Raw genomic sequence first — 22,878 nt, forward strand, 5'->3', positions numbered from 1 at the left:
AGAAGAGGCATACAAAGGTGGTCATTTATATATATTTATCCAGATTGGTTTCATCTGTTATCAAGCTTTAAAGTTGCATGAGAGAACTGATATAAAACAAATACCTCTCCCTTTCTCCCAAACTTTTTATAAAGGAAGATGTTACTGAGGTATTGGAAATACAATGTTGAAGGTTGAGCTTCCTAGACAAAGACATGTACAGGTACAGCCTGTGCTGTACCAAAAAAGCTGGAAATTGATTTGAAAGAAAGCAGATCTCTTATAAGTGCTGAGATCCAAACCCAACAGAGTGCTTGGGCTTCCAATGCTTATTTGGGCACCTAATTTTGTACTGAGATCAACAGGAATGAACCATTGGTCCCATGCCCATGTGATCTCTGGACAGCACAAGTATGTCTGGATGTCTTCACTCAGTAGGAACAACCACCCAACAAGTCACAGTTCCTTCCCCCCCCCCCCCCCCCCCCCAAAAACCTCATCTAAGACCTGACACTTCGAGGAACAGGAAATACAATTAGCATATTCCCCTACAGTTTAGAACTGTCCATGTTGACTGGTCATGCCACTAGCGCTGATCATCCTAAAGCTTCTCCAGAGCTAATCCATGGCTCTGGGGGACTCCTCCACAGCATGAAATCTCAGGGGTTCTTGTGGATTTGCAGCTCTTGAGTTTGGGATGGAGAGTTTGATCTGAAGTGAGCTTCTACCCAGCTTCAGCTGCAGCTGGTGTCAAAATTGTGCAAAACCCCCCAAGTTTTTGCATTATATTCATGGACATGAATAAGGTACCTGCTACCTGCTTGAGTCTTAACAAACTCAAGGGATGTTTTGGAATTAGGACAAATTCACTTTTGCAGGGTTTGATTTTCTTTAAAGTTCTTCTGCAACCAAATCAGAGCTCCACTCTCGTGCACACCTGCGGGTCTCCTGCTGAGCGACTGTCAGTATTACGCAGTATTAAATTAGTCATGGCATTTCACAGTTGTTCACTAATTATAAGCACATCTGTTGAAAAGCAGTTAGAGTCATTTTGTAGAGGGATGAAAATCCGAATGTCAATGTGTTTGATGCATGTGTTTGTTTCCCCTTAGAGTGAGGGTGGGATAAACACTACTTTAAAAATCTGTAATCTTCATTTCTCTTCCAAACAAATGTAAACCCTCCCTCAGCTTCCCTGGGGAACGTAGCTGGAATATAGAAGACTCTCAGGGAAGATGAACAAGCCTAAGGGCAAACTTTTTTGTGAATCTCTTCATGCCTGTTAAAACTGATTTAAAATAAAAATAAAATTCAGAGAAGGCAACCAAACTGAGGTCCACGCAGAGGTCTTGCACCTGGGATCAATGGGAAATGGCTGTCACTAGAGCATCGGCGATGTCTGGATGTGCGCATACATTCACACTTTGTTAGTTGAGGGCCATGTATGGCTGTAGATGATGTCTCCTTTCACCCCTTGAACCCTGACTCGGGTCCAGCCTCATGTTTCTGGCATTGCAAGAGAACTGTCTTGCTCAGAAACAAGTTCGTGAGACTGAAATATTTTGCTGTTTATCTATTTTAGCAAAGAAAGCAGTGAGAGTAAAAAGGTTACCATTTCATTTACACGATTTTCCTCATTCACAGTAGACGGTCTTAGCAATAAGATCTCTTATGTTACAAGACCAGTTTTCATATTCAAACAAATATCACATTACCACAGACCATGGGATATAACTACTTGGTGGTCTGAAATCCTCTCCCCTGAACCTTTTATATTAATGTGGATAAGGATTAATGATCCTGGAGTCTGTAGGGCTGTGCTGGTGTCACAGTCAACTGAGAAGGGGATGCTTTGTGTCTCCGTTTTTGTTTGAACTTCAGACTCTCATGGGACCTTTGCCGTGCTTCGCAGCAGTCCCTCCTTGACCTGAATACTTCTTGTCTCCCTTCACATGTCCCTTGTAGTCAGTTAAAAGCTGTCAGCAAAAGAGCACGTTCTCCAGAGATAATGCTATCTGTTAGCCTTTGGTCCTGTGAGCAACACCAGCCCAAATTTCATTCCACTCATCTCTCATTTTTTATCTTGCATTTAATTGTGTTTAACCATCAACAGAAAATGCTTCAGCCCCTGGTGTCCAGCAGCTATTTTTTGGGAGAGGGTATAGCTGGTGCAGAGCGTGCAGCAGTTTTGCACCACGGATGGGTGAGCTGCAAAGGCCCGGCAGCTCATTCAGCAGAGATATCAGCCCACTGACGGCTTCAGTGCAACATTCACCATTAAATTAGATATGCCGGAGTCATCCTGTCTGCCTCGCAGTGGTGAGAGTCCTGGCAAGCCAGTTTATCTCCTTGCACAGATACTTGCAGCCCTGCTGGGACTGAAGCTGTGCACCACATCGGCACATTAGCAGAGCTGAGAAAGAAACCTTAAATCCTTTGATGACCGGAGGCTGGTACTTGGGATGACCAGAGCACTGGCGTGGGTGGGAGGCAGGGGCAGAGGGGTCCGGCTTTTGAGAGTCACTACCACTGTTCGCAGCGTGTTGCTTCGATCCAGGGGATTTTCCCCGGCACCACCCTCATCCCCACCCGCTCTGCAGTGCTCACACTTTTCTGGGAGAGAAACGCAACAACCCTGGGATGCACCTCCTCCGATATCGACTGAAATGCTTTTCTACCTGTGCCCCTGGATCACGCACAGCTCTGCAGAGCAAACCCCTGCGCAGTTCAGGGACACAGCTGAAGTTAAGTTCAAGTTGATCCACACCGTGGCTTGCAGGATAACTGCATCGTAACCAAACCTCAGGCATGGTTATCTAATAGCGTAGACAGGCTGGGTGTTAGGACAATTCCCAGCAAAGGCTGTTTGTTTGCAGGGTTGTGACAAGCACGCGGGCAGTCAAGGGCACTCCTGGCTGCAGCTGCAGTGGTGGCAGAGGACAAGAAAGAAACCATGCTGTGAGGCTGGCACTGTTTCAAGTGCCATGCGAATAGCAGCGTATCTTCTTCTGGGTTGCTGCATTGGGTTCAGCAGAGGGACAGACTTGGCCTGCTAAGGACTCAGGTGATGACTGAACCGGGCATCCTCTGCTCCTATGCTGAGACCATGAAGTTGGATGTGAGCAAAATTGCTGTCTGGTTAAAAAAGGATGCACTAGAGGACAAAGAAACAGCCCTGTTATTGTGTAGGCCTCCAGATCATATCCTTAGTGGCTGTGATGCAGCTTATTCAGAGGAGGGAAAAAAACCTGCTTGGATAAAAGTGTCTTACACATTCCCATGCTCTGCTCTCTTGTGAAAGTGTTTTTAGTATAGAACTACACCACTTTAATAATATGCACTTATTCAATAAAAAAGCATGACTCGCGCCTCTGCACAGGAGATAAAAGATGTGTGGAAACCATAAAAACACTAATCCAGCATGCAAAGCCAGCAGAGTCACTTATCTTCATGGAATATTTTAATGTCTGTCTTGTTCTTCCAGGAAAGCTATGGGACCATTTACACCTTTAAAAAGCCTCAGCCTGTAAATGGGTATCTAAAATATCTTTCCTAAAGCTCGTTCTGTAAAACAGTTTTAAAAGAACTGATACAGGGTTTAATGGGGCATTCTTGGGTTTAGCACGCTTAGTGTTCTCTTAGCTGTATCTTCCTCACACATAATGGTAAGGAGGCAGACGTGCCTCGAACAGAGATTGCCAACAGAGAGGTGCTGACAGGGTAAGTGTCTTTCTCACTGTGAATCCTAAAGGATCAGTGGTCCCATAAGTAGAGCAATTAGACCCCAGCTCCCTGCTCCCACCAGCCTTGTCTTGCCTCACATGGAAGTCATGCCTGTTCCTTCGGGCCGCCTTTCCTTCTGGAGTCATGAGCTGCACCCCAGCAAGGTTTGTCCCCTTCCCCAAATGCTGTGGAGCCTCGTGGTTAGGGCCCGGCTTGGCAGACCCATATCTCCTGCCTCCTGGGAAGCCTCTAACCACGAGTCTAGCACGCAAAAGCGAGACACTGTCACCATCTGTCTTTGACCTAAACTTAGTGCAAAGTCTGAAGACAGTCATAGTCTTTTGATCTCATCTTTGGGTTGTGTCCCAAGGCAAACACCTCCTCCCTCATCCTCAGGTCCTAGTGAGATGGGGCTCCTGGAGCAGACACCTCAGTGGCTTTTGGTACCATCTGCTGTGATAAAAAACGGCTGGGAAAGCCATCAGGGTCTGCAGTGAACAAAGAGAAGAGTCTTTGAGATCCACCTGGCTGACAACACTGCGGATGGGAACATTTTGGGCTCTAATTGTCCAAAAGCTTGAGCTTCCTGAAGATGCAGGCACAAAGCTGGTCACATACAGATCCTTACACAGATACACATGTGCACACACACACACACATGGACTCACAACAGTTGCTATATATTCAGTGATCGACAGGCTGTGTTGAGGATGACCTCAATTAAAAGGTGTCTTTGTAGGCCTCATGCAAAGCGTGGTGATGCATAATGGTCTAGAGGACGGTGAGAGTTCCTGGACTTTGATTAAGTTGATTACAGGCATCTGTGCAGCTGACGCGGAGTTTGTTATTAATCTTTAGCTGTAGCACTCTTAATTGCATGTCTCACTCCTCAGCTCTAAATTCATGCAAACTGCACGTTAGAGCAGTCTGATCTCAAAGTTGGCCTTTTGCACATACCAAATGTGTATATCAGTGCTCAGGAATGTCATCTGCCCATGCAGTGACCTTGGTCACTTATACCCATGGAGCCCCCATTTTCCACTTTGTCACCATCTCTTCTTCACCCACCAGACTGAGATTCACTAGACATCATATGATCTAATAATTTCTTAGAAATGCCTAGTATATTTTACTGGTGTCATCCCAAAGCTGACCATGCAGCTGAGTCTGCAGACAAGGAGAGAGGGTGATTTACTGTGATGAGACTCCTGTAGTTCTGGCCAGCAGTAAATCAGTAGTAGTACAGAGCATGAGCATTTAATGGGGACATCCCATATTCCTTGAATGTTCTGCTGAAGCATAAGAATCATATCCAGCCAACCAGGCTTGTGTGCATAAATGTCTGTTGTACACTGTTCTAGTTATGGACCTGCTCCAGATTTGGGACCACTTAAGGAGATATATGCATCACTGGTCAGAAGTGCCCAATTTGGATGCAAAAATTGGGATTTTATGCCAATGCTGAAAAGCAAGTGTCTTCTGGCGGTCATTTAGGATGCTGAATTAGGAGGCACACTGTAATTAGGAGGGGGACTGTAGCCAGTGCAGAGAAAATAGGGCCTCCAGAATTGAACTAAGCAGCCTCCATGAGGTGCCCATCCAGCTGATGAAAACCCTCCAAACCTCTAATCACCAGTGTTTGATCAGGGCTGTGCAGAGAGGCAAGGTCTATAACCCCACAATTAAAATCGCTTTAGGATACTAATTCTAGTCCCTTCCATGGTTGATCTTCAATGTAAATCCACGCTAATTTATATTTTGGAATAGCTGAAAAGTGGAGGCTAAAAGACATTTTTAAGAGATTAAAGTAATAAATATCTCTTCAATATGTCAAAGGTCCACACTCTTCTGTTCTCTCCTTGTTGGTGAGCATGACTTTGCTCAGCTCCCACCCACCACTCCCTTATGGTGCATGGAAAAGGGAATTAAGTGAGGTTATTAAATAATTTTCTGTTTAAAAATTGCTTTCATCATCACTTTTGTGTATCTAGCTGCCAGGCATTTGACTGCTACTTTACGTATCCCAAGAGATTAAAGCATGTTTCTAACTCCTTTTAAGGAAGGAGCAAGTAATGAACAGCAGTAAGGACTCCCATCACTGGCTGTTTTCCTATTCTTCAAGATTTAGACAAAATACTCATTGGTCCCCTAGAAAACAGTCCACACAGTTGAAGAGGGACACTCATGTTAACCTTGAAAACAGGGCTGCCCTGTGGTCCTGCAGAGACCTCTTGGAAAAATTAAAATAGGAGCCTCTGCTTAAAGCCCAGTAGACACAGATGGTTGAAGGAGGCACTGTCTCCTAATGGTCTTTGGGGTGGTTTCCTCCCATATTCTGCAACAATGGGATTTTTTAAAGTAGTAGACAAATAGTAGTTCTAGTGCCTTTTAGAGCATGATCCAGTGCTTCCAATGGAAGGAGAGGCCCAGGCTTGGACTTCTGTAAAATACGGGGAGCTACTTTCCACACAAGTGTGAGGGTGAGGAGAGAGATTACTGGTACTCTATCTGAAACAAAAGGTCTTTGGCTGGTGCCACAACCAGAAACAGCATCTCCCAGCTCTGGATCATGCCATGTACCACGTCAAAATGACTCATGTACATCTAATGGTACATGGAGAACGGTTTGGAAACTCCTCTATGGAGGCTTTGTAAAAGCGACAAGGAGTAGATTACTGTGTGATTAATAATGTTGTTTGTTGCACTATAATTTATTGATGCTGAATAGTAATTTCATCAGTCATTACTGTTGTGCAATTTGCAGCATTACATGGAGAAGGAAACCTTAGGCTGTTCAATGGGCCATAGTATTTAGCAAGGGTAAATGCAAGGGTAAAACTATGTAAAATCGTGTGGCAGCCCTGGTCAGCACTAGAGCACAAGTGTGATTAGAGCCATCTCTGCTTAGTATGATGTTTAAACATATTAAGAAACTTAAGCACATGTTCTTGACGAGCATGATACTGTCCTGAATTGCGTAGTGAAAAGGAAAAAAATCACATGGGGGGAGTCAGAGTCAGGTCATGCAGGGAGGGGAAATTTTTGAAAGCCGTTTCCTGGTTCTTGGTTCTCCGGCAGAAAGCCTGCTATGAAAATCTACTTACAGGAATATTAATGGTACTTCTGTTGGGACACTTCTTTAAATTAGATATTTATTCTCTGTTCTTCCCTCCCCCCCAATAACCTTACTGGCATAGCAAACCTCACCTTCTTTTCAGAAGCATTTTAAGCTGCTCAAGCTGCAAGCATTACAGAAGAGCAGAGGGTTACTACCCCTCCCTCAGAGGCTGTTCTGTGCTAGAGGATTTTAGACTTGATGCCATAACTCTGAAGAAACTACATTCAATGCACTCAGGAAATGAGTAATCCCTGTCAGACTGCAACACGCACATGCACATTGAGTTGTTCTTCTGCAAACAGTGTCATTGTGCTCAGCACGTGGATTCAGGAGGAGGAGGTGAGACCCCCAAATATTGGCCTGGGGGATGGTCTGGCACCTCCCAGAATCTGTCAAAACTTCTAATGCTTTGGCAGCGTTTTCCCCTATAACAGATATCTTTCCATCTAGCTTTCTTTCTATCCATCTTTCTTGCTTTTATTTTTCTCTCTTCCTCTCTTTCTCTTTTTTCTTTTTCCTTCTTTCTTTCCTTCTTTTTCCTGCCTCAGTGCCTTGCCTTGCCTAGCCACCTTCTTAATTCAAATACACCCAACTTCCAAAGTTTATATCTGTGAACAACATCTTCACATGCACAAATAAAGCCACTTCCAAGCTTTGGCATTTGCAGGAGTTGAGCCTGAAGTGTTAAAGTACAAACACTTTCTGATCAGCCATTCCCTTGATAACAGATGGCCCAATCTATGCTCCAAGATTGTCTTTAACTCTGTCTGACCCAACATAAAACCAAATGTTCATAAACTGCAGTTCTCCATATCCCAAGATGTCCATTTTTGGCTGTAAATCTGGAGCACATGCTGTTATCTGAGATTTGTAACAGTCATGTGCGATACAGGGAGGCGCGTTAGCTAGCTTCGGGGGAATCTGATCAACACAGGCAAATCAGTGCTCCCTCCAACAACTTCAGCTTCTTCTGAGAAACTTTCTCTGCCAGTATTTACAATGTGATAGAGTTATTTTTTTATTTCCCTGGATAGTACCTCACCTCATACCTTGGGTAAATGTACCAAGCCCAAGCCATAGGAATTATAAGCATTAAGGGCCACAGGAATCACACTGCACTTGGATGGGAAGGGACTCCCTGTATAATACCAGAATTTGGGTACGAGATCTGCAAGGATGAATGCTGCCTCTTTCCATTGGCATTAGTGTTGCCTCAAGGGCAGGAGAGCACAGAAAAAATGCCAGATGCAGAGCCCATAGAAGCTACTGAAATAACACCTTCAAGTTAATGAATTATGAGGAATCAAACCATAGCTCAGATGTCTGGTTGAAACCACTCTTCCCCAGCATTCGTTCAACGTACTCCTAGTGGGTTGTGATCACACACTGCTACTGCGACAGGAACAGGGAGATAGCTGTGACTGGATGCTTGGTACCCCCTCATTTCAGGAGAAAAAGGGCTGGATCTGCTATTTTTTTATAAAGTCACAAATTCTATTAACCAAAGGGAAGCAAAAAAAAGAAATCACCTTTCTTATAACCCATGAAACTTTTGTCTCATGCTTCAAAATAAGAAAATAAGAGATAATTTGTTTTTAAAGAGTCCATAAAATAGACAAATGTTCAGGTTTCATTGATGCAAAAAAATGTCTTTTCACAGGCATTATTTTTTGCAGGGCAGGGGGAAGGGGAGCTTCTAATCTGTTTATACTAGGATTAATATTAGGAGTGAGTTAGTTTTTCCAAGGTTCAGCAGAGCATGAGGGGGAAAACAAAACAAAACTTATTTTCAGGAATGTTTACCAATGGGTTCTGGTCATGACTTGTGTTTTGAAACTTGGGAGGCCAGTTTTTGAGCCTCACTGTTAGTGTTTAACTTTAGGATTAGGAATTATTGAGTTAGGTTCATTAAAATAGCTAGGTTTTGTCCTTCGAAAATTTAAGAAAACATGGTGTAAGCCTTGGAAGCAAGGTCTCTTTCTGGGTAACAACAGCCTTATTCAGCTCTAAGCATATGGCTGTCTTTGTTTTAGAAACCTGTGTTAAAATAAGGGTAACGCTCCCCATTCCAGCAGAATCATCAGCTCTGTTCTCAGGGATTTACAGAGCTCTCAATAATGTCGGTTTAAAGCCCTGAGAAATCTACTGAGATCCCAGCATATTAAAACTACTGTAAGGGTGATGAGGGTCAGTTCTTCCCTGAATTTCATGTTCAGTTCCCACTTTGAAGGCGGGGAAAAAGCACCAACATCACAGACAGGATAAGGCTGGCAAAGGGCATCTCTGAACTCTCTGAACTGAGTAATGGATGAAGATACTGAAATATTCCCCCAAAAAAACCTTGAGGAGAGACTATTCCCAGATGTCAGCATGAGGACGTCCTCCTGGGAACACATGAAGAGGCCACAAGCAGTTGTCCTGCTGCAATGGGTTATTCTGCAGAGGGCAGACTGCGTTCCCATGCCCTGGTGCGGGCAGAGGACAAGGCTCCTTCGGGGGCAAACCTCACTTCTTGAGCTTCCTGAATGACTTGCAGCGATCTCTGTGGCTTTGTGCTGACTGCATGGTAGGATCTTTGCATTTCCATCCTCAGCAGGACCAGTTCTGCCTTCAGAAGAACTACTTCTACTTTAATGTAACTGAATTCAAAGCAGCTGCCCCATTATAGAGCAGACTAGGACTAGCCCCAATTTGTCTATGTGTGGTTGCACTCACAAATGTCCCATTAATTGAGAACAGTCCCTAGTGGGTTTTCATTTCAAGAAGAGTTTTAGAAGTTTGGGTCACTGCAAACAAAATCGTGCTCTCCTCTGTTTTGGGTGTTTTACAGCAGCTCAACTCTTTTTTTAATCTGCAGCCCAACCAGCTGACTGGAGCTGGCAGGAAGACAATGAATCCATTTTACGATGACTTTCAAGGTTTCAAAATGTGTTTTGGATCTGCCCTGGAGAGAAAACAAAACCTTCTGAACTTTTTCGTACAGTGAAGTCATGTCAAGACCATTTTTGCCTGGGAAGGCTCTGAGATTGCCTCTGTGGTGCAGACTGCAAAGACAGCCTCATTATTGCTGCTGCAGGTCAGGTGGCTGCTTATTACTCTGAAAGCAGCTCACCAATGTATAGATAAACTTGGATGCCTTCAGCCCCAGATACACGGACAAGCTGGTTCCTACTCTGGATGTTTTCTTCTAGGTGGGACATCTGCTGTGACTTTTCTCGGGAATCCTTGGGAATAACTCCGTTCCTCCTAATGACGGAAGGTCACAGTGACCTTGGATTTCTGTGACAACAAACCAGCCATGGGCAAAGTGGGTTGGGACCCCGATTCCCAGCCTCACTTTTCACTTTTACAGATACTACCAGCTTGCTGATGTGGATACCACTCTTCTCATGTTTCTACACTTAGCAGGGGGAGATACTGCACTGTAAAATAAATTTTAAAAAGTAAGAAAGAAATTGCCTTATCAGTCTTGAAACCGCCTCTTTTTCCTTCCTTGTTTTTTTCTTTTTCCAACTGCTCTGCTCCATTCACTGTTTAAGATAGATAAGCTCACTGACAAATGCAAGCCCTGGTCCAGAAAATACCAATCCTAAGTTAATTTTTCCAGGCAGAGACCCTGACTATGCCTTATTTGCACTCAGTGGTATATGTCAACTCTCACATAGCTTCAGACCTGCCAGGAATTACACCAGTGTTGGATTATAGCATACTTGATTTTGAAGAGAGGAGAAGCTATGCTACTGTAATCATTATTTAAACCATATCCCTTTGCTTTGTTGAATGGAAGGCTCCCATTCACACATAGCATATCATGCAGACATAAAGAAAGGGGCTGCCTTTGGGAAGAAAACTTTTTTTTCTGAATTACTGATTTTTTGCATAAACCCCCATGATTTTAGCTAGAGAGGGGGCAGAAGAAAATTGTGACATATATTTATTGATCTTTCAAGCACAGAGGCTTCCTGTGAAACATGACCCCACATGTCAGGTGAAAGCACAAAGCTTCTCCCTGAAGAACTTTCAGTCTGAGTAGAAAACAGTTTAAAAAAATGTAATTTTAGTATATATCCTTATTTTACTAATGGAGAAATAAACCAGTGAGAGAGTGGGTGTTTTATCAGAAATATGTCTGGTTGAAAAGAAACCGTCTCTGGAAGGCAGTCAGATTCACTAACCACAAGATTATCTTTCTTAGTTGTTATCTTTCCAAAATATTTCACATAATAATTTCTGCCATTCTGGTTGATAGCACATTAGATGGAAAAAGCAACCTACTTGTCACATAAATTACTAGAGCAGACCTGTCACCAGTTACCCATAAGGATGCATTGCCTGTTTTTTGTTCTTGATGATATTGTGAAGTTCATGAAGTCCATGTGGTTCACCCATCCATTACCTCCACACATCCATTACTAGCTCTTTCTACCTCACATACCGATTATTTCCATATATTGCTGTAGAGCTCATCTTATATGCTAGGATAAACTAGGTATACAGAGTCAGATGCAAACCTGGTACCCAATCAACTGACGTGAAGGCGTTGTCCAAAGAGCTGGCTTTGCAGCAGGCAAAGACCAAACGCCCAACAGTCCTTCCACATGTTGGTTAGTTATTTTCCCGCTGCCCATCCATCTTCTTTTTTCCCCATCAAACATAACTGAACACCTATGATTTCTTGGCCACAGAGGACATGGTTTATATTTGAAGAGAGACATTTGTAATAAAGATGATGGATTCATGTAAGCATCCAGTGAACTCATACTGTCTTCTTCAATGTTTATATTCACTCATTGTGCTCTACTGTTCTCAAATAATTACATAACTAGCCACAGCCATTTCAAACAGCCCTTCAACCCACATCAGCCTCGTGTATAAACATTGGTGCTTTATACAGTCATTTTGTATTAAATTTGTCTGCAGGGCAACAGTTTGCTGTACCATATTCATTTTGTGAGATGATTCATGCAGCAGTTAAGACTCAAAGTGCTTTTGATTTCCTTGCAAACAGTCTGTCTGCCTTCCCAGCTATCTGTAGCCCAAGATCTAAGAAGGGGTTGCCCAGTATGGTCTGCGTCCAGAGTCCTGCTAATAAATCACTGAGCTGCACATAACAGGCACAAACAGATCCCAGGCATCTGGACCCCTCGCTCCGTAACTGCAGGCACAAAGTCTTCGATCATTTCTTTTAAACAGGTCCAATTTCAGCTCAAGCACCCTCTCCTAATGGGTCAGATGCTGCAAGGCTGCATTAATATGGTTCTGTGCCCAAGCAGCAATAATTTGTGTCTCCTTTTGGGTCATTAGTTTGGGCTCAGCCCTGCCCTCATCATAAATGAAGGAAGATTGAGACTGCCTGCAAAGGCTTGGCAGCTTTCTGCCCTGTGAGGAGCAGTCCCATGCAGTAAAATAAAGACGACCTGAAAACCAGCCTGCTCCAGAAAATGATGCAGGGAATCCTAACTCTCATGGAGACAAAGCTGCCTCTTTGGAAGAACTTCAGGCATTTTTAAAAGCAAGAGTGCGTAGGATGAGTCACCATTCTACTCCCCACCAGGCTTTTGGGCAGGGAGGGTGGTGAAATGGTCCAGTAGAAAAAATTGTGTCATCCCAACAAGCCTGTTCACCTCACAAAGTAAAAAATGCCTGGGAGGCAATGAATCCCATCACTGTGAGCAATTAGACACTGTGGGTAAGGACTAGCAGAAGGCATAGGCATCATGTAATTCCAATTTAAGCCCTTTTTAAACATCGTTATAATAGAAAACTGAGCCAACATCTTTGGCATGGGGAGAGATTCATGTCTTTCCACCTTCATCCTGAAGCGGTGCAGTTGTATCTCAAAGGGAAGAGGATATTGCACAGCACCAGCCGGTATTCTTGTTTGAAAACAAAGCAAGGAAGAAAAGAATCCCAGGAAATTGTGCTGATTTCTCCCCAAATATGAAGAAATGGACATTTCTGCCTTTCCTCTCGCTGGCAGGAGGGGTTACAGTCTTTGTTCTTTGAAAGGGAGAAAGATGAAAACCTGAGTAAAGAACATTTTTTTAGAAGATGTCTCTCTCCGAGTGACACATCCCCTTATTGTACATACATACAAACACACACGCACCACACACACACACATGTACACACACACACGTTTTCTATTTCATTAAAAAACATTCTGGTAACAATCAAAGGCAGCTCATAAATGTCATATTTCGAAAAGCATAATGCGTGATTCCCTCTTTAGAGCAGTTTTTATGACAAACAGTATACCAATGTTTGTGTATCATTTCTAGGACTATAAAATAACTTTTTATGGCTCTTAAGCTAATATCTGAAAAGTAGCGTACGTTCTCGTATGAAATTCTTTCACAGTATTTAAAGCATAATACCCCTTGCCAGTCCACCCTCCCTCTCCTCGTTTCTCTTTCTATGCAAAACCACGTGACAAAAAGCAAAGTGCTTTTAAGAAACATACCTCTGGCGTAGAGCCAGCCCCTCTTTTTCTTTTTTTTTTTGGTTTTGCCAGTTGAAGCTGACAGATATCTATAGCAAACAGTTAACATACATAAACATGTCAGATATAAAACAAATATACTTTGAAAGAAAACAGAGAGCTGGAATGGTACATGCTGCAAGACAATGTTGGTGCAATTAGCAGGAGCAGGGTGTGGGGTCTTCAGGGTGGGTTTGGCAGGTCTATCCAAGGTAGAAGTACGTTTCTTCTTCACTCTGTCAAGGTCTGCGTGGATGGCATGGAAAAAAAGACAGGCCCCCAGTGTCACAACCACCATCTGGTATAGATGAAAAGAAATCATAGCTGTTTTTTATGATGACCGGTGAGGTGGTGTGTATGACAGACATCTGCAGGCGTGCGTTTCTGGAATACGTTTCATGGGTTGAATAAGCTGGATTGTCGCTGAAATGTAACCACTTAGAGGCTTGATCCTGCAAAGCTTCTGTCAGATGCTGAGCCCTTCTCCCTCCGCTCCACCAAGGCTTTCCTCTGCTGTTTATTATCACATGGCACTTAATGAGATTATAAACGAACGAGACTGAATTAGAGTTAGGAAAGAAAAAACAAGTAGCAGTGTGGTCTGGTACTGTATACTGTGAGCAGGCTCATAGCACCCCACCAGTGAGGAGTCACCCCGGCACCAGAGTCACCTACAAGATCATGGGATGTTGACCCTAGAGGGATGCACAAGGTTGGGGTAAAAATGACCGAAGGATGATGACCAGAATGCAAGGGAAGGGCATCCTGCTTGGGTCTGCTCCCTGCTCTGCTGCAGTCCCAGGGCCACATTTCTTCACAAAATAATTATTCAGTGTCCGCTCCCATTTGATGGGGCAGAGGTGTCCCATGGGCCCAGACTCATCATTTTTGACGTTCTTATTATCAGACTGAATGAGGAAAACAGCTATTTTAGCCTGCCTGTCAAGTCATTGAATGGGACTGGTATCCTTAGGCAGCAGTTCAGAGTGGGCTTTGGCATCCAAAATGCCACGGGATGAATCCAGGCTCTGCTGTTCCTATGTCCAGAGGATCTCCTTCTTGGTGGGTCCTATAAAGCAGTCTAGCACTGACCAGACCAGGGTGGCTCCTGGCCATCGAACCCTAACAATAGGTTAAGAATAGACTAAACAGATAATTAAACAGATTAATTCAGCTCTCAAACAGACTAGAAGTGCAATTAAATGGGCTCAGATTCTTCAGGCTGGGAAAGACACCGCTGAAGGGGATATGATAGAGATCACGAGTAGGCTGGAAAATATGAATAGAAGATGACTGTTCGCTGTCTCTTCTAATACAAGAGCTAGGGGACATCGGATGAAACTAGTTAGTGGCAAGTTCAGAGAAAAAAAGAAAGAAAAGAAGAGCCGTTTTCCCCAGTGTGTAGTTAAGAGGGGGGGGGAGTCTTTGCCATAGGGCTACCAGGCACACTCATGGAAGAAAAATTATTTGAGGGCTATTGAAGACAAAAATGCCTCCCCTGGCTCAGGGCAGAGCTGACGCTGCCGGCGGCTGGCGAGCGCAGCGGGGTACATCGCTGCGGGCTGGCCCTGCTCACACCTCGGCATCCGCGGGGGGAGACGGGCCAGGTCTGCCTCGGGATGGAGGGTCAGATGGGCTTAGGGATGCATCCCACCGAAACAGTTTAAAATTCATATTTTAAATAGCAGTCAAAAAGCTAAAAGCAGCGTAGATGCTGCCTGTGGCTGGAAGGGAAGACACACACCTCCGTGTGCTCAGAGTCCTTTAGAAAGTCCAGCCAGCAATACCTGAGCATCCTGGGAGCTGAGCCTCCTCAGGAAAATTAAAACTGGGATATGGAGGGGGTTTGTCCTTCTGACACCTCCCAGGGACACAGACCGAACCTTTATTCTTCCGTGAGGGGGAGAAGAGAGGGATTAACAGCAGTGATGAGTGAAATTCAAACACTTTGCAGGTTTCGTTCAATTTGGAAAAGTCTAAAATAGATCTGGATTGGAATTTAAGCAGTACACAGATTTCAGAAAATGCTTTCCCTTGAAGTCATCTCCCATGTCTCAGCTCGCTTTTACTTGAGGCAGGAATAAAAAAGGATGGAAACAAACATTTTTTACTACAAGAATACTTAAGATGTGATTCACCAATAATTAAATATTTTGCAGAAAAATATTTGTGAGTTATGTTTTTAATTTTTACAAAAAAGGTGAGACTTTTTGAAAACCATTTTTAAATAAGATTTTTTCTTCCCTTTCTTCTTCCTCCCTTCATTCCTTCCTTTCTAATTGCTACATTTTTTCTGCTCATTACTCCCTCACCCTGCTCCACCTGCTGCTGAGAAAAGGATGCAAAAGATTTCTAAACCCTTAGAGAAAACTGCTGTTAATTTAAACCTACTGAAAAAAAAAAAAGAAGAAAGAAATTTAAAGTGTGAAACTGCATGGAAAACAAAGCTTCTTTTTTAATGCCTTTCTACCTGAAATATGGGGGGAAAAGAACACATGCAGAAATACATTGAAAAGTGGGATGCCCCTACTTTTGCCTTCCTCACTGCAGGCACAGGAGATTCGATAGGTCTCACCCAGCTCACAAAGGGGCAACCGAGACATCATCTGCTAAAGGATAATATTAGAGGTGCCTTGTTCCTTGGTTAGATCTGCTTTTACAGACACACAGGAAGTCTGCAGCAGAAAAGGGATTAAAAGCAAGTCTTAAATGAGTGACCTCTCCCACCCCCAGAGCAGCCTCTCTCATTTCTTTCTCTTTCCCAACAGAAAACACGCACTAACAATGGGGACAGCAAAAGGAAAGGCAACCCCACAAACCTCCGAGCTGTTCCGGGGAGATGAAGCAGACGCTGCCATCCAAAACAGAATCAGCATTACGATTTTAATTTTTTTGCCCCTCAAATATTTTCAGTAATAAAAAGGCACCTGATTTCCACCCATCTCCAGGCCTGGCATGGGACCTGTCAGCCCCCCTGGCAGCCTGGAGGGTCCCTGTGGCAGCGGTGTCTCCTTTTCTGGGCCCTTTTCTGGTCTTCTGCTGCACAGCAACCCCCCTATCCTGGGGCCAGATCCTGAGCCAGCACATGTTGAGGTGATGCCGATTGACACCGGCTGAAGATTAGTCCCCTGAGATTAACTGTTAACTTTATAGCTCCGGTTTCGGGGTGGGATTTTCCAAAGCGCCTGTTTGGTACCTATATGTAACAGAGCAGGAGAAATTGCATAGATGGTTTTATCCCCCTCCATGATGTAACATAAACAAGTTCAGTCATATATTTTAATTCATGAGAAAATCACCCTCCAAATAATAAGAATATCCAGAGAAACCGTCAGCTCAGCAGAGCAGGTCTCTGTGGCACCATTCTGCAAGAGCTGCTTGCACTTTGAGCTCCTTGAGAAGAGGTTTCAACCCCAAGGCAAACATCTGTGGAAGTTTTATGAGAGCCCAGAACAAGAGAAAAGCCAGCAGCAGACATCTGTAGGCTTCTTTTGAGCCAAGGACAAGAGACCCTGGTATCTATTGTACGAGGAAGGATTGCTGGACTTTGTGGGCTTCATGGGTAGCTACAAGGAAACCCTCCCAGCTCCCTTAGCTCAAACACAACTGCTTCAGGTTCCTGCTTCTTCCAGGTTCATCATTTTCTTGCGTGAAATCTCCTTAAAGAAAAAAATAAGGGGATGGTCAATTTATAAACAGATAAACTCTGCATCATTTTCCAATAACCTGCCTGGCCTTAATGCCTTAAGTCTTAGCAATATTGGGCTGGTAATAGCAGTATTGGACTGGCCATTTAACACCTGAAATGAACCAGGGCACTATTCAGAATTGCATCTCAACTGCTCACAGGTTTCCCTGTCTTAATAACAGCAAGTAATGACTGTAGGACATGGCATATAGCTTCCAAGTTGTGGGCATCCACAATCCTGCTCCTAAACATGTTGGGCTTGCACGGAATTTTTTTCAGGAAAATATTGGTTTGATTTTGCCTCAGTTGCACAGGACAAATCCACTGCCTTTAGGATTGAGCTCTGAGATTCTGAGATCAGAATCTCTTTCGGGGCCACCAACATACGAATTTGTCCATGAGCTCTTGGGTGACATTGGCTTAACATGCTGTAAGAGATTGGGATGGTTCAGAGAGCAGAAGGGTGAATGCAAGGGAGAGGGACGTGTGGCCGGGGTGGGACCTCTGCGGCCACCAAGCATGATAGCTTGGGCTGCTGAGGAGCCACGGTTCCCAAGAAACCCTGGAGAAACCGAACTGACATCCTCTCCCTGGTGCCGGCTGCTGTGCCTGGACCAAAAAATAAACTGGGCTAGGACACGAGCACAGACTGTGCTGTGGTCTTGTTTACTTTACAAGCATAGATGTGACCAACATGTCTCACCACAGCCCTGAACTCTGGTTCAGCAGAACTGGAGCCTGCAACAGCTGGAGGAGAGGAAATGAGCTTGCGCGGTGTTCGGCTGCTGGTGTCTCCTTTCAGCTGAAATTAATGTCAATGGTTGTTGATGCTACAGGTCATTTCCTGTCTCCCCCCTTAAATCTGGAACTTCACTGGATTTCCCAATCATAAAGAGAGGTCTGGCCAGCTTTCCAGCCAGCTTTTCAGGCTTAGTAGTGTTCTTGTTAGCATTGGAGGGAAATTTTGAAGCAGACTGTAACCCATGTCACGCAAAAGTTCAGAAAACAGATTTACAAGGGTAGGAGAACATGCTGCTGTTTGTGTGGGGTGCTTCCTACATAGCAAGTAGCAAATGTCATCTACAGATAAGCAAACAGATACACTAACAAAACTCTGTTAGCTGGAAGTCTTAATGTCAGGGATCGTAATGCCAGATTGCTGCAAAAGGCAAAGACTCGTCCAAACATCATCGCCTTAGAGGCTGAGCTTGGCCTCTGGATTGTCTTCCAAAGCTGTTCAGGCACCCATGGACACAGTCACCACCGCTTGCAAGGTGAGCCATGCCCCCAGTTCATGCGTGTTGATTCTGGCCTTGATGCACACATGTTGTCTCAGTGCAAGGAGCACAATGATGAGTGACCACGGAAGACTTCATGGGGAGCTTGGCTTCGTTTTGTAATCAAGTACTCTTTCTGGGAATACCTCCTCATTGAAAACCCATGGTCAACTGAACCAGCACAATGGGAAAAATAGCCATGTCCAGAAAACTCTGGGCAGCTCTAGTCCATTGAAGCAGCAGCTATCCCCCTAGCATCTCCAAATGCTTCATAGGTTAATTAACCCAAGCTCTCCATGAGACAGGTATAATGCTGGGGCTGGGAGCTCTCTGCAGTAGTGCCCAGTGTTGCACAGAGGTTGTCTGCTTGTGCGCGGCACAAAGTTGTAGTTTTGGAGAAGGAAGACCAAAGTCTGCATCCCAACACCACCGTAAATGTGGAGCAGCCACTCTGTGAGCCACCAAGCAGCCACGGGGCTCTTCACTGCCTGCAGACTTACCTAGTCCGGCTGGATACTAATCTTTGTTCAGTTCAACTTTCATATTTCTCCCCACCTTTGCTCCACGAAATATTCTAGGCATGTTCTCTTCCCACCCATCCTCTACCCATTGCCTTCCCACTGTTTTCATTGTTCTTCATAAAATTTCCTCTCTGTTGGGGGAAAGTGCATGCGGGTATATTCAGAAACGCAACCTGAGGCACTTAACTGGGGCAGTTAATCCTGTGGCTCCTGAATTTACTGGGGAGAAGCTCTACCAGGGGGATGAACCATTTCTCTCATTTCTCTAGAGGAGCCCATTTCTCCCAGGTTTCTGTGGAGGAGGCCTCCGGAAAGCAGCTGGCTAAGTTTGGTTCCTAAATTTGGGTGAGGTGAAAACTGCTGCCCTGCAGATGTCAAAGGGAGTTAAGTTTGCATGGGACTGGGAGGCACTTGTGAAAGCACAACGCTTTCTGTTGATTCCTTTGTTTGCTGTGCCATGACCATACAATGAAGGCTGGGATCTCTCTGTGCCAGGCACCACATAAAAAACAGAGGGAGAAAGTTTTCTCACCCTGGAGTTTGCAGTCTAAACAGACAAAGGAGTACTGCAGAAGAGTGAGCAGAGTCTGGCTTGCAAATATTATGTTAGCTCCCTGATTTCTTCATGGTTGGTTGGGCAGCAGATGTATTGCTTTCTTTGAATGGTTTGGGAGGGGTATCCGTGCACGCCTGGGAGTGGAACAGGATCTTGTCTTTATGGCAAATTTGGCATGAGGAGATGTTCCCAATTAAATCTGGGCATAATCAGATGAGCACTTGCAATCCTAGCAGAATGATTTCAAACTGAATTGGTTTAATTTGCTATATACAAAGGATCGTCTTCATTGGAAAATGCTTTTATTCCAGAATTAGGGCATCTCCACGTGGAGTTTTTCAGGGAGAGCTATTCTTTCTTAAATCCATTCCTTCCCTTAATCTAAATTAACTTCCCTGGATAGAAAAGAGTGTGTGTGTATAAGTAACACAGAAGGGGCCAGGGGAAAAGCAGGAAGGGATTAACTGAAAGGAAAAACAAAAGAAGGGGCAGAGATACGGAGGGGAGGGAGATAAATAGGCTAGTGAGAGGGAAGGAAAATGAAGAGCAGCTGGAGAAAAGAGCCCATCGGGCCAGGACCTGAGCAGGAGGATCCCCCAGCTGACTACAGCTCAAGGCAGCCTGCCCGCTGTGGCTGCCGCTGGGCAGGCAGCCCCGGGGGAACAGCGGGCAGCTCTGCCCTGTGCAGTGTGCAGGGACCTTGTGGTCCCCATCAGGCTTTTGTCCATGTAGCCCTCAGCTTCTGAAGACACCATTCACTGGGGAGCTCGGCTCTGGAGTTGTTTATTTTCTTTAAGAAAAGGAAGTGTCTCAACTGAAGGAAAACATTTTTTCTGTAAAAGTTGTAAACAACCCCAGTATATTTAATGCACCATTGCAAACTATTGCTTCTTACACTTCTGGAGTCAAAGGCCAAAAGCTAAAACAAACAAAAAAAGAGAACCAATCTCTTCCTTGTTAAGCCAAGTTGACCGTTACTACAAATGGGGCAGGCGTGAGGAAAGGCTTGCTCCTAATCCTGGCCTGCAACAAGCTGGCAATGCTGCATGTCACCCGTACCCCACGAGTAAGAGCCATCCCCCCCCATAATGCTGTGCCACGAGGCTTTCATGGGAGGGACACAGCTCCTCTCTGATTTTGCAGCACTGCTGTTGACCCTGAAACTTCTTCAGGTCTTGTGGCAAATCTGATGACCCAGTGCAACAAAGAGGCTACCGTCTTCAATTCAGCCATCCCTCCTCCTATACAGTACATAGCCCCTATGAGCAAGGGAAGACAGCACCCTACACTGCAGGGTTTAAACCTCTGCTCTGCCACAGGCTTTCTAGGTAACCTTGGGCAAGCCGCTTAGCCTCGGGAAACCCAGCCCCTGTGCTTACCTGCTGGTCCTAGTGCTTCCTTACCTCTTGGGGTGTCTCGAGGAGGCCAGCACCAACTACCATGAGAAGCCCAGTCCCATGCCAATAGGAGCTGCACATATTCCTCAAGTGGGTCCAGACTGTGGTGACAATGGTGATATCTTCATTGTTATATTTCCTGAAGTGTGCTCTTTAAAGAAGAAACAGGAAGATGCGGTACTTCCCCTAGACTGTATCACCTGCATACCCAGAGCTTTGTCTAAATGAACAATACCACTTGCTAGATTCTATTTTCTGTGAGCAGGAATTGTGTTTGGTGCGGTGCAAAGCACAGCCAAAGTTCAGTAAAAAAAATAAGAGAGGGAAAGGAATAATAATATTTTATGCATGAATTCACAGAGAAATAAAATGAGGCACAGAGCTGTTGAGTGGTTTACACAGCAATAGTGTTGAACATTGAAATATTGAACCCAGGAGTCCAACTCTGACAATCTCATCCTGCGTCAACTGCTAGCACAGACTGTTTTTTCATATTTTTCTGCCATTGCTATGTGCAAGGACTTTTATCCAAAGAGCATAATTTTCTCATTAATCTGATTTTGGAAATGTGGAAGATTTGCAAAGGAAAGGAACCAAAAAGTTTCAAGATGAGAGCAAGCATGAAGAGAGTTTAAAGAGGAGAGCAAAACCATAATGAAAATATGTCTCTGCACATGCATCCACATCACCTGCAGTCAGTAGCCCAAAGAAGGCAGTGTTTGCTATTGCTGGTATGCACAACTCTGGGGATGCTAAAAACAGATTAGAAACCACATGTATCTTCATTGGTCCTTCCTTCCTTCCTTCCTTCCTTCTTTCCTTCCTTCCTTCTCTCCTTCTCTCCTTCCCTCCTTCCCTCCTTCCCTCCATCTTTCCTTCTGAAAAAAAAAAATTACTTCCCTATTCAAATACAAGCTCTAGTGTAAATGAGGATTTTGAGTCTGTCCTTTGGATCAAGAATCAAGGGCTATTAAGCTAATGTAGACCCTTGAGAAACAATTTAAACACTAAAAGTGCTGGGAACACTAATGGCAGCAGTATCCTCCAAGAGCATAGCAGCACCTACTGCTTCCCTCAGTGCCTACAGAGTAGGGCAGAGCAGTAGGATGAGGGAAGGCTACATTCAGATCCCTCCATCCTTAGAGGATTCATCCTATATCTCTTGCTTTTCAAGATATCGTGGTATTTTTGCAAGATATTAAGGTATTTCCTTCCCTGATGTTTTGGGTAGGGAAGAAACTTTAGCCCCATCTGTTGAACTTACGTCACTGCCTTCAAAAGAAAGTTTTGCTGGACTAGAAAGCAGGTAGTGAGTGTGGCTCTCCAGACCCGGGTGTGAGCACCTTCCCACGGGACTTGAGAGTCCTGACTTTTTTCCAAGCACTGATCAACACAAAATACTAAAACAGCCCTTGAAAGAGAGATACAGCCCATCTTATTTCAAGTGAGCAACATCATTACTCACTAGAAAATCCTATTCTCTCTAGAGCCATGTGGTTTTTTGGCATGGAGGGACAGTCTCCCCCCGAGGCAGGGATGCCTCCTAGGATGGCCTGTGAGCACCCAGCCCTCCCAGCAGTGCAAGGAAGCCCAGGAGTGGAGCTTAGACACTGGGCTCTGCTGAAAGGCCACATGTGCCTGAAATACTGGTTTCTCAATACTAAGTGCTCTGGCTCCTGAATCCCTTAATTTGGATCTGGCATAGGTTATCCTCTAAGCCTTAAGGGCAAGTCTGAGCTCATCAGTGGGAATTTCACCATTGGTCTTAATAAAAGGAGGCTCAAAAAAGCAGCAACCCAGCCAGGGTGCATGTCGTACTGTAAGAGCTGTCATACATGTCATACATATAGCATCTGCATTTCTTTAAGTGCAAATTAGGTGAGGAAAATCTCGGAGGTTGTTGTGATCCTATGGTTTGACTGGGAGGAGGGGTGATCCTGCAAACCTGCTCCAAGAATGCAGAGGACCTGGCTCCTTCTTGTCGGTGCTGCACATCCATGGTCAGGACTTGCTCCCATGGCCACAGGAGACGTTACGTCCGATGGACTTCACTCTACACGTAAAGCAGGTTTGTATTCTTCAATGGAGTAGCTCATGCTCCTGCACTGTCAGGTAGCTCGTGGCCTTCTGGAGGTCTT

Source organism: Mycteria americana, chromosome 4 (genome assembly GCF_035582795.1).
Source record: "Mycteria americana isolate JAX WOST 10 ecotype Jacksonville Zoo and Gardens chromosome 4, USCA_MyAme_1.0, whole genome shotgun sequence".
Lineage (NCBI taxonomy): Eukaryota > Metazoa > Chordata > Aves > Ciconiiformes > Ciconiidae > Mycteria > Mycteria americana.